The sequence below is a fragment of the Triticum dicoccoides genome, chromosome 3A (assembly GCF_002162155.2).
Source record: "Triticum dicoccoides isolate Atlit2015 ecotype Zavitan chromosome 3A, WEW_v2.0, whole genome shotgun sequence".
Lineage (NCBI taxonomy): Eukaryota > Viridiplantae > Streptophyta > Magnoliopsida > Poales > Poaceae > Triticum > Triticum dicoccoides.
Window position 1 is genome coordinate 656290290 of NC_041384.1, and position 12932 is coordinate 656303221.

The following is a 12932-nucleotide window of genomic DNA, read 5'->3' on the forward strand; positions in this document are numbered from 1 at the left end:
TCTGTCTCCTTGCCGCCGCTTGGCCTTGCCGCGGCGTCCTCCTCGGCCGGGACATTTCTTGCCAGACCCATCAGCTCCTTCCTGGGCCTTTTCTTTGTCGCGCCGCTCGTATTCAGCTTTCTGTTGCTCAACAAGCTGCTCGACTCTCTTACAGTTCTGAAGATCATGGCCCTTGGTGCGGTGAATCTTGCAATACTGCTTGTTGGTGCCGTCCTGCTTGTCGGCGACCGCCACCTCCGCGGCAACCTCCTTGCCGTAGTCACCAGCTTTGGCTTCCTTGGCGCCACCACCGTTGCCGGACTGCTCAACAACTAGCACTTCTTTGCCTTTCCTCCTTTTCTTGTTCCGCCGCCGGTTTTTCCTTGTCGGGGCAGCATCTTCGCTGTCAGATCCTCCCGCTCCTATATTTTCTTCGGGGAGTCTCCTCCCTTCCTCAGCACGCGCACACTTGTCGGCCAGTGCATATAACTCACTGACGTCCCTGATCTTGCACATCGCCATTTCCTCCCGCATCCTGCGGTTCCGCACGTTCTGATGGAACGCGCTGATCACCGCGGCAGGGTGGACGTCTGGGATGTTGTGCTGCACACTACTGAATCTCTGAATGTACTTGCGCAGGGGCTCTCCTTCCTTCTGAGCGAGCAGATGAAGATCACTCTCCTGGCCATGAGGCTTGTGTCCGCCTGTAAAGGTGCCGACAAACTGATGGCACAGATCAGCCCAAGAGGATATGGAGTTGTCCGGCAAGTGCATGAGCCAGGATCTGACGTTGGGCTTGAGCACCAGCGGGAAGTAGTTGGCAAGGATCTTGTCATCCCGTCCCCCGGCAGCCTGCATCGCGATGGTGTAGATGCTGAGGAATTCTGACGGATGCGTCTTGCCGTCGTACTTCTCTGGTACGTCTGGCTTGAAGTTCTTTGTGCTGGGCCACTGGACTTGCCGCAGCTCACGAGTGAACGTAGGACAACCTACCGCGTACGGCAGATCGCCTGGTTCCCCTGGCACATGCATGTCAACAGAGGGCCCAGCGCGCTTGTCGGATTGACGTCGCGCTTCTCTTTGACGCTCGACGTGGGTTCGAGCGTCTTCTTGTTGTCGATCATGAAGAACTTGGCGCTGATCGCGACGAGCTCGCGGATCTGACGATGCAGTGGAGTCGCTGTCGAGGTGGATCCGGCGAGTCGGCGATCTTGGCCTTCGGGGCGGTGATTGCATGGTAGTTGCACCTCCGCCCGTTTCATCGCCACCGGCTCGCGTCCGGCGGTCCTGCCGCGGCGGCGACGCGCTCGGCCGCCGTGGAGTGTCGCCGTTGGCGTAGCCGATGAGACTCTGAATGGTGGCTCTCCATTCGTCGATCTTGTCCGACGTGGGAGGGTAATCTAGGAGAAGTGGAGATCGTGCCAAAGCTTCTGCTGGAGTGGTGGGTAGCAGTGGCGGACGGCGCGAGGAGCGGGACGTGCTCGAACTTCTAACTATGTTAGAAGGAGCAGTATCCCGTCCAGGCGACCGTGCCCCGCTCGTGCCAGCACGCTGGCGTGCATGCTGGTCTTGAGCGCCCCGAGATCCACCAGCTTGGTCTTGGGCTATCATGCGTATGGCACTGCTAGTGCCATGACACTGTTGATCTTGCGCCTCCTGAGAGTGGCGTGGAACATGTACAGTCGCCGAGGTTTGTGCAGCCTTGTTCTTGGACCTGGCGGCATCATGAGCTTCCTCGTCAACGCCCTTTCTTCCACCGGCGTCCATCCCACCACTCGTTTGCTCCAACGGTGCGGAAGTGACGTGGATGGAGCGGCTGCTGCCGAAGTCTTCTTCTTCGGTGGCATGTTGATGAAGGGAATAAAGATCTAGCTCGTGTGAACGCCGGATCTGGTTCACACAATCTCAACACCCCCTACCTGGCGCGCCAAAGATGTCGGGGAAACTGATCCACGAACACCTATGGGGCCGGCAGACCGGGCCCCTTTCGGTTCGGCGGGGGGCGGAGGTCGCACGAAGAGCAGATCGAGGCGAGGCACACGAGCCGTTTACCCAGCTTCGGAGCTCTCCGGAGAGATAACACTCCTACTGCTGCTTGTCTGGTTGTATTATCTGGTGTTCTTGCTCTCGAGCGAGAGAGTGTGATGTTTTCTGGGCTACGAATGAATCAAAGCAAACTGTTCGAACCTCCTCTACGTTGTGCATGGGCCTCCTTTTATATGCTAAAGGGGTCACCGACAGGTGGCAACGCAGAGGAGGGTAAAAACGTAAAAAAGCGAGGTAGTTGATATAGTTGCTTGTACAGTACACCCTACCTAACCCTGACGGCAGGGGACAAGGGCATTAAATGCTCGTCTGAATCGCCCGAACAGTGTAGAAAAGGACCGTTAGGGGCGCCACCGTTCGCCACGATGGCGATCTTGTCAGCTTCGCATGCCACTGCGCACCGCTGGCTGCACAGCCTCCCGCCACGCGCGCCCGAAGAGGCCCCCAGAGCGACACGTTGGTGGATGCGCTGGAGCGTGGGCGCAGAGTGGCCGCCTGCCGCGGCAAGCGCCTTGCCGCTGTTGTTATCTCGCCGGGTCCAGAAGCTCGTCGCTCACCGGGCCTCGGGGTACCTTATTTAGTCTTCCCAGCAAGCTCCTCTTGCCGGGGCCTTGTTGCCTTGCCGGAGCGCGTGGCGCGTCGCGACAAGTTCCTTGGAGCGTCTTGGTTGGCCTTCCCGGCAAGCTCCTCTTGCCGGGGTCTTATCTCTTTAGCTTAAATAATTTGTTCTTGGATGGCTCCAAGGGAACCTTAGGGGATCTTGGCGTTCGCCCGGCAAGCCTTTGCCGCGGGGTGCTGCAACTGCCCGTGCACAAGTTCTGGGTACTAGGGTACCCCTATTCTAGTACACCGACACATAGATTCATCAAAATAAGTAAACAACACATGAAAAACAGAATCTGTCAAAAACAGAACAGTCTGTAGTAATCTGTAACTAATGCAAACTTCTGCAACTCATAAAATTCTCAAATAAATTGCTGGACATGAGGAATTTATCTATTAATCATCTGCAAACAGAATTAACTAAATAGCACTTTCCAAATAAAAATGGCAGCAATTCTCGTGAGCGCTAAAGTTTCTGTTTTTTACAGCAAGATTAAAAAGACTTTCCCCAAGTCTTCCCAAAGGTTCTACTTGGCACAAACACTAATTAAAATCATAAAACCACATATAAACAGAGGATATATGAATTATTTATTACTAAACAGGACCAAAAATCAAGGAACAAAAATAAAGTTGGGTTGCCTCCCAACAAGCGCTATCGTTTAACGCCCCTAGCTAGGCATGATGATTTCAATGATGCTCAGATAAAGGATAAGAATTGAAACATAAAGAGAGCATCATGAAGAGTATGACTAGAACATTTAAGTCTAACCCACTTCCTATGCATAGGGATTTTGTGAGCAAACAATTTATGGGAACAATAATCAACTAGCATAGGAAAGCAAAACAAGCATAACTTCAAGATTTTAAGCGCATAGAAAGGAAACTTGATATTATTGCAATTCCTACAAGTATATGTTCCTCCCTCATAATAATTTTCAGTAGAATCATGAATGAATTCAACAATATAACCAGCACCTAAAGCATTATTTTCATGATCTACAAGTATAGAATTTTTATTACTCTCCACATAAGCAAATTTCTTCTCATGAATAATAGTGGGAGCAAACTCAACAAAATAACTATCATGTGATTGAAAATTAAGATCAAGATGACAAGTTTCATGGTTATCATTATTCTTTAAAGCATACATGTCATCACAATAATCATCATAGATAGGAGGCATGCTTTCATCATAGTAAATTTTCTCATCAAAGCTTGGGGGACAAAAAATATCATCTTCATCAAACATAGCTTCCCCAAGCTTGTGGCTTTGCATATCATTAGCATTATGGATATTCAAGGAATTCATACTAACAACATTACAATCATGCTCATCATTCAAATATTTAGTGCCAAACATTTTAATGCATTCTTCTTCTAACACTTTGGCACAATTTTCCTTTCCATCATACTCACGAAAGATATAAAAAAGATGAAGCGTATGAGGCAAACTCAATTCCATATTTTTTGTAATTTTATTTTATAAACTAAACAAGTGATAAAACAAGAAACTAAAAGACTCCATTGCAAGATCTAAAGATATACCTTCAAGCGCTAACCTCTCCGGCAACGGCGCCAGAAAAGAGCTTGATGTCTACTACACAACCTTCTTCTTGTAGACGTTGTTGGGCCTCCAAGTGCAGAGGTTTGTAGGACAGTAGCAAATTTTCCTCAAGTGGATGACCTAAGGTTTATCATTCTGTAGGAGGCGTAGGATTAAGATGGTCCGTCTCAAGCAACCCTGCAACCAAATAACATAGAGTCTCTTGTGGCCCCAACACACCCAATACAATGGTAAATTGTATAGGTGCACTAGTTCGGCGAAGAGATGGTGATACAAGTGCAATATGGATAGTAGATAAAGGTTTCAGTATTCTGAAAATTTAAAAACAGCAAGGTAACTAACGATAAAAGTGAGCGTAAATGGTATTGCAATGCATTGAAACAAGGCCTAGGGTTCATACCTTCATAGTGCAAGTCCTCTCAACAATAACAACATAATTGGATCACATAACTATCCCTCAACATGCAACAAAGAGTCACTCCAAAGTCACTAATAGCGGAGAACAAACAAAGAGATTATGGTAGGGTACGAAACCACCTCAAAGTTATTCTTTCCAATCAATCCGTTGGGCTATTCCTATAAGTGTCACAAACAGCCCTAGAGTCCGTACTAGAATAACACCTTAAGACACAAATCAACCAAAACCCTAATGTCACCTAGATACTCGAATGTCACCTCAAGTATCCGTGGGTATGATTATACGATATGCATCACACAATCTCAGATTCATCTATTCAACCAACACATAGAACCTCAAAGAGTGCCCCAAAGTTCCTACCAGAGAATCACGACGAAAACATGTGCCAACCCCTATGCATAGGTTCATGGGCGGAACCCACAAGTTGATCACCAAAACATACATCAAGTGAATCACGTGATATCCCATTGTCACCACAGATACGCACAGCAAGACATACATCAAGTGTTCTCAAATCTTTAAAGACTCAATCCGATAAGATAACTTCAAATGGGAAACTCAAGCCATTAAAAGAGAGTAGAGTGGGTAGAAAACATCATAGGATCCAAATATAATAGCAAAGCTCGCGATACATGAAGATCGTATCACCTCAAGAACATGAGTGAGAGAGAGAGAGAGATAAAACACATAGCTACTGGTACATACCCTCAGCCCCGAGGGAGAACTACTCCCTCCTCATCATGGAGAGCACCGGGATGATGAAGATGGCCACCGGAGATGGATCCCCCCCCCTCCAACAGGGTGCCGGAACGGGTCTAGATTGGTTTTCGGTGGCTACGGAGGCTTCTGGCGGCGGGACTCCCGATCTATTGTGCTCCCGGATGTTTTTAGGGTATATGGAGATATATAGGCGGAAGAAATACGTCAGGGGGAGCACGAGGGGCCCACGAGGGTGGAGGGCGCGCCTAGGGGGGTGGGCGCGCCCCCCTGCCTCGTGGCTTCCTCGTAGATCCCCTGACATGCACTCTAAGTCTTTTGGGCTTCTTCTGATACAAAAATAAGTTCCATGAAGTTTCAGGTCAATTGGACTCCGTTTGGTTTTCCTTTTCTGCGATATTCTAAAACAAGGTAAAAACAGAAATTGGCACTGGGCTCTGGGTTAATAGGTTAGTCCCAAAAATGATATAAAAGTGTATAATAAAGCCCATAAACATCCAAAACAGTAGATAATATAGCATGGAGCAATCAAAAATTATAGATACGTTGGAGATGTATCAGGCACACCGAAAGATCTACTAGTAAAAAGGTTCATGCGATAGAAGAAATTAATGTTTTGAGTGGAAAGATGGATGAACTTATGAAGTTGTTTGCTAATAAGAGTGCTCATGTTGATCCTAATGATATGCCTTTGTCTACTTTGATTGAGAATAATAATGAATCTATGGATGTGAATTTTGTTGGTAGGAACAATTTTTGTAACAACGTGTATAGAGGAAACTTTAATCCTAGGCAGTATCCTAGTATTTCCTCTAATAATTATGGTAATTCCTACAACAGTTCTTATGGAAATTATAATAATACGCCCTCTGATTTTGAATCTAGTATTATAGAATTTATTAGTTCGCAAAAGAGTTTCAATGCTTTGATTGAAGAAAAATTGTCTAAGATTGATGAGTTGGCTAGGAACGTGGATCAAATTTCTCTTGATATTGATTCTTTGAAACTTAGATCTGTTCCACCTAAGCATGATAGAAATGAGTCTCTCAAAGCCATGAGAATTTCCATTGATGAATGCAAAGAAAGAACTGCTAGGATGCGTGCTAAAAAAGATTGCTTTATGAAAGCGTGTTCTTCTAGTTTTCATGATAATAATGATGAAGATCTAAAAGTGATTGATGTGTCCCCTATTAAATCTTTGTTTTGCAATATTATTCTTGATAATGATGGGACTGGAGATGAGTCAACTTTAGTTAGAAGGTGTCCCAATGATTCGGAGTTTTTAGAATTTGATACAAAATTGGTAAAATTGGGATTGAAGAGGTCAAAACTTTACATAGCAATGAACCCACTATTTTGGATTTCAAGGAATTTATTTATGATAATTGTTCTTTAATATATTGTATTTCCTTTTTGCAGTCCGTGTTAAATTCTCCTCATGCTTATAGTCAAAATAAAGCTTTTACCAAACATATCGTTGATGCTTTAATGCAATCTTATGAAGAAAAGCTTGAATTAGAAGTTTATATCCCTAGAAAACTTTATGATGAGTGGGAACCTACTATTACAATTAATATTAAAGATCATGAATGCTATGCTTTATGTGATTTGGGTGCTAGTGTTTCCATGATTCCAAAAACTTTGTGTGATGTGTTAAGTTTCCGTGAATTTGATGATTGTTCTTTAAACTTGCATCTTGCGGATTCCACTATTAAGAAATCTATGGGAAGGATTAATGATGTTATTATTTTTGCAAATAGGAATTATGTGCCCGTAGATTTCATTGTTCTTGACATAGATTGCAATCCTACATGTCATATTATTCTTGGTAGACCTTTCCTAAGAACGATTGGTGCAATTATTGATATGAAAGAAGGAAACATTAGATTCCAATTTACGTTAAGGAAAGGCATGGAAAACTTTCCTAGAAAGAAAATTAAATTACCTTATGAATATATTATGAGATCCACTTATGGATTGCACACCAAAGATGATAATATCTAGATCGATTCTTGTTTCTATGCCTAGCTAGGGGCGTTAAACGATAGCGCTTGTTGGGAGGCAACCCAATTTTATTTTTGTTTCTTGCTTTTTGGTTCTGTTTAGTAATAAATAGTTCATCTAGGTTCTGTTTATATGTGGTTTTATGCTTTTAACTAGTGTTTTTGCCAAGTAGAACCTTTGGGAAGACTTGGGGGAAGTTTTTGCGATCTTGCTGTAAAAAACAGAAACTTTAGCGCTCACGAGATTTGCTGCCATTTTTTACTGGAGAGTGCGATTAGGCTGATTATTTTTGCATATGATTAACAGACAAATTACTCACGTCCACCATTTATTTCAGAATTTTTGGGGTTGGAGAAGTATTCGAAACCAACAGATTACTACAGACGGTTCTGTTTTTGACAGATTCTATTTTTCGTGTGGTGTTTGCTTATTTTGATGAATCTATGGCTAATATCGGAGGGTATGAACCATAGAGAAGTTGGAATATAGTAGGTTTAACACCAATTTAAATAAAGAATGAGTTCATTACAGTACCTTAAGTGGTGGTTTGTTTTCTTATACAAACGGAGCTCATGAGATTTTCTGTTGAGTTTTGTGTTGTGAAGTTTTCAAGTTTTGGGTAAAGATTTGATGGATTATGGAATAAGGAGTGGCAAGAGCCTAATCTTGGGGATTCCCAAGGCACCCCAAGGTAAAATTCAAGGACAACCAAAAGCCTAAGCTTGGGGATGCCCCGGAAGGCATCCCCTCTTTCGTCTTCGTCCATCGGTAACTTTACTTGATGTTATATTTTTATTCACCACATGATATGTGTTTTGCTTGGGGCGTCTTTTATGATTTGAGTCTTTGCTTTCTAGTTTACCACAATCATACTTTCTGTACACACCTTTTGGGAGAGACACACATGAATCGGAATTTATTAAAATACTCTATGTGCTTCACTTATATCTTTTGAGCTAGATAATTTTGCTCTAGTGCTTCACTTATATCTTTTAGAGCACGGCGGTGGTTTTGTTTTATAGAAATTATTGATCTCTCATGCTTCACTTATATTATTTTGAGAATCCCTTAGAACAGCATGGTAGTTTTCTTTGGCTATAAAATTAGTCCTAATATGATAGGCATCCAAGATAGGTATAATAAAAACGTTCATAAAAGTGCATTGAATACTATGAGAAGTTTGATACTTGATGATTGTTTTGAGATATGAAGATGGTAATATTAGAGTCGTGCTAGTTGAGTAGTTGTGAATTTGAGAAATACTTGTGTTGAAGTTTGCAAGTCCCGTAACATGCACGTATGGTAACCGTTATGTAAAAAATTTGAAACATGAGGTGTTCTTTGATTGTCATCCTTATGAGTGGCGGTCGTAGACAAGAGATGGTCTTTTCCTACATGAGGTGTTCTTTGATTGTCATCCTTATGAGTGGCGCATAATGCTTGGTTTTTGATGACTTGTAGATTTTTGCAATAAGTATGTGAGTTCTTTATGACTAATGTTGAGTCCATGGATTATACGCACTCTCACCTTTCCATCATTGCTAGCCTCTTCGGTACCGTGCATTGCCCTTTCTCACCTTGAGAGTTAGTGCAAACTTCGCCAGTGCATCCAAACCCCGTGATATGATATGCTCTATCACACATAAACATCCTTATATCTTCCTCAAAACAACCACCATACCTACCTATTATGGCATTTCCATAGCCATCCCGAGATATATTGCCATGCAACTTTCCATCGTTTCATTTATTATGACACGCTTCATCATTGTCATATTCCCTTGCATGATCATGTAGTTGACATTGTATTTGTGGCAAACCCACCATGCATAATTTATCATACATGTCACTCTTGATTCATTGCCCATCCCGGTACACCACCAGAGGCATTCATATAGAGTCATATTTTGTTCTAGTATCGAGTTGTAACCATTGAGTTGTAAATAAATATAAGTGTGATGATCATCATTAATAGAGCATTGTCCCAAATAAAAACAAAAAAAGAAGGGAGAAAGGCCAAATAAAAAAAGGGGAAAGGCCCAAAAAAGAAATAAAAAGGGACAATGCTACTATCCTTTTTCCACACTTGTGCTTCAAAGTAGCACCATGATCTTTATGATAGAGAGTCTCTTGGTTTGTCACTTTCATATACTAGTGGGAATTTTTCATTATAGAACTTGGCTTGTATATTCCAAAAATGGGCTTCCTCAAATGCCCTAGGTCTTCGTGAGCAAGCAAGTTGGATGCACACCCACTTAGTTTCTTTTGTTGAGCTTTCATACATTTATAGCTCTGGTGCATCCATTGCATGGCAATGCCTACTCCTTGCATTGACATCAATTGATGGGCATCTCCCTAGCCCGTTGATTAGCCGTGTTAATGTGAGACTTTCTCCTTTTTGTCTTCTCCACATAACCCTCATCATTATACTCTATTCCACCCATAGTGTTATATCAGCTCACGCTCATGTATTGCATGAAAGTTGAAAAAAGTTTGAGATTACTAAAGTATGAAACAATTGCTTGGCTTGTCATCGGGGTTGTGCATGATAAGAGCATTCTTGTGGACGAAAATGGAGCATGACCAAACTATATGATTTTGTAGGGATGAACTCTCTTTGGCCATGTTATTTTGAGAACACATAATTGCTTAGTTAGTATACTTGAAGTATTATTATTTTTATGTCAATATTAAACTTTTGTCTTGAATCTTTCAGATCTGAACATTGATGCCACAATAAAGAAAATTATATAGAAAATTATGCTAGGTAGCATTCCACATCAAAAATTCTGTTTTTATCATATACCTACTCGAGGACGAGCAGGAATTAAGCTTGGGGATGCTTGATACGTCTCCAACATATCTATAATTTTTGATTGTTCCATGCTATTATATTATCTGTTTTGGATGTTTAATGGGCTTTATTATATACTTTTATATTATTTTTGGGACTAACCTACTAACCAAAGGCCCAGTGCAAATTGATGTTTTTTGCCTATTTCAGTGTTTCGCGGAAAAGGAATATCAAAAGGAATCCAAATGGAATGAAACCTTCGGGAGAGTGATTTTTGGAACAAACGCAATCCAGGAGACTTGGAGTGGACGTCAAGGAAGCATCGAGGAGGCCGCGAGGCAGGGAGGCACGCCCCCCACCCTCGTGGGCCCCTCGTGGCTCCCCTGACCGACTTCTTTCGCCTATATATACTCATATACCCCGAAAACATCTGAGAGCACCACGAAACCCTATTTCCACCACTGCAACCTTCTGTACCCAAGAGATCCCATCTTGGGGCCTTTTCCGGATCTCCGTCGGAGGGGGAATCGATCACGGAGGGCTTCTACATCAACACCATAGCCTCTCCGATGATGTGTGAGTATTTTACCACAGACCTTCGGGTCCATAGTTATTAGCTAGATGGCTTCTTCTCTCTCTTCGGATCTCAATACAAAGTTCTCCTCGATCTTCTTAGAGATCTACTCGATGTAATTCTTTTTGTGGTGTGTTTGTCGGGATCCGGTGAATTGTGGGTTTATGATCAAGATTATCTATGAACAGTATTTGGTTCTTCTCCAAATTCTTTTATGTATGATTTGTTATCTTTGCAAGTCTCTTCGAATTATCAGTTTGGTTTGGCCTACTAGATTGATCTTTCTTGCAATGGGAGAAGTGCTTAGCTTTGGGTTCAATCTTGCGGTGTCCTTTCCCAGTGACAGCAGGGGCAGCAAGGCACGTATTGTATTGTTGCCATCGAAGATAAAAAGATGGGGTTTATATCATATTGTTTGAGTTTATCCCTCTACATCATGTCATCTTGCCTAATGCGTTACTCTGTTCTTATGAACTTAATACTCAAGATGCATGTTGGATAGCGGTCGATGTGTGGAGTAATAGTAGTAGATGCAGAATCGTTTCGGTCTACTTGTCGCGGACGTGATGCCTATATACATGATCATGCCTAGATATTCTCATAATTATGCACTTTTCTATCAATTGCTCGACAGTAATTTGTTCACCCGCCGTAATACTTATGCTATTTTGAGAGAAGCCACTAGTGAAACCTATGGCGCCCGGGTCTATTTTCTATCCTATAAGTTTCCAATCTATTTTACTTTGCAATCTTTACTTTCAATCTATATTATAAAAATACCAAAAATATTTATCTTATTATCTCTATCAGATCTCACTTTTGTAATTGGCCGTGAAGGGATTGACAACCCCTTTATCGCGTTGGTTGCAAGGTTCTTATTTGTTTGTGTAGGTGCGAGGCGACTTGCGCGTAGTCTCCTACTAGATCGATACCTTGGTTCTCAAAAACTGAGGGAAATACTTACGCTACGTTGCTGCATCACCCTTTCCTCTTCAAGGGAAAACCAACGCAGTGCTCAAGAGGTAGCAGCCCTTGGGTTGGTCTCTTTTTCTTTGATGGGCCTCCCCGGCCTACCTCAAATCGCCGAGCCGTCGCAAGCTGTCGCGGTTACCGTTAAATTGCTTCTACATTGAGCCGCCGGCCGGCGAGCCCTGCGAGCTGCTCCGGGCCTTGCTCCACATCACCATCGTGCCTCACCTCCACTTGCAAGCCGGCCGGTCGCCGTGAGTCGCCCCCACGCGACCTCATCTCCACCTACCTCAACTGGCCCTAAGTCGCCGCTTCCATCGCCATGAATCGCCGCCTCTACGGCATCCGCCTCTACTATGGTCTCCTCCGGCTCACCCCGCGCGTGGGTCGGCCGGCCGCCGGTTCACCGGTTCTGAGCTGATGGCCGCTTCCGAGTCGGATCTGGCCTGAGCCGCCGGCTGCCTCACCTCTGCTCACGAGCCATCCCTACTCATCTCTCCTTGTCGCGGCCGGATGCAGCCGTCCTCCAGCACCCATGTCGTCTTCTCCCGATGCACCACTGAGCCGCCGTAGTGGCCACACCAGCTGCCGGATTGGCTCCGCATATAAAACGCCATCCTCACGGATCGCCGGGCTGCACAAGTTGGAGCCGCCGCGCTGTTGAGCTTCTACTACTAGCTGATGTGTTTTCCTTGAGTTAACGGGTTCGCAGGTTCGAGCTGGAACCCGCCGAGCCGCCTCCAACCACTACTTCGCCGCGCCCTGCTGCGCTATGCCAACCCGCCGGCTCGGCCTCCTGATACGTCTCGAACGTATCTATAATTTTTGATTGTTCCATGCTATTATATTATCAACCTTGGATGTTTTATATGCATTTATATGCTATTTTATATGATTTTTGGTACTAACCTATTGACCCAGAGCCCAGTGCCAGTTTCTGTTTTTTCCTTGTTTTAGAGTATCGCAGAAAAGGAAAATCAAATGGAGTCCAATTGACCTGAAACTTCACGGAACTTATTTTTGGAAGGAAAGCAACCCGGGAGACTTGGAGTCCACGTAAGGGAAGTGATGAGGAAGCCACGAGGTAGGGGGCGCGCCCACCCCCCTGGGCGCGCCCTCCACCCTCGAGGGCCCCTCGTGCCCCCCTGACATACTTCTTCCGCCTATATATCTCCATATACCCTAAAACGATCAGGGAACACAATAGATCGGGAGTTCCGCCGCCAGAAGCCCCCGTAGCCACCGAAAGCCAATCTAGACC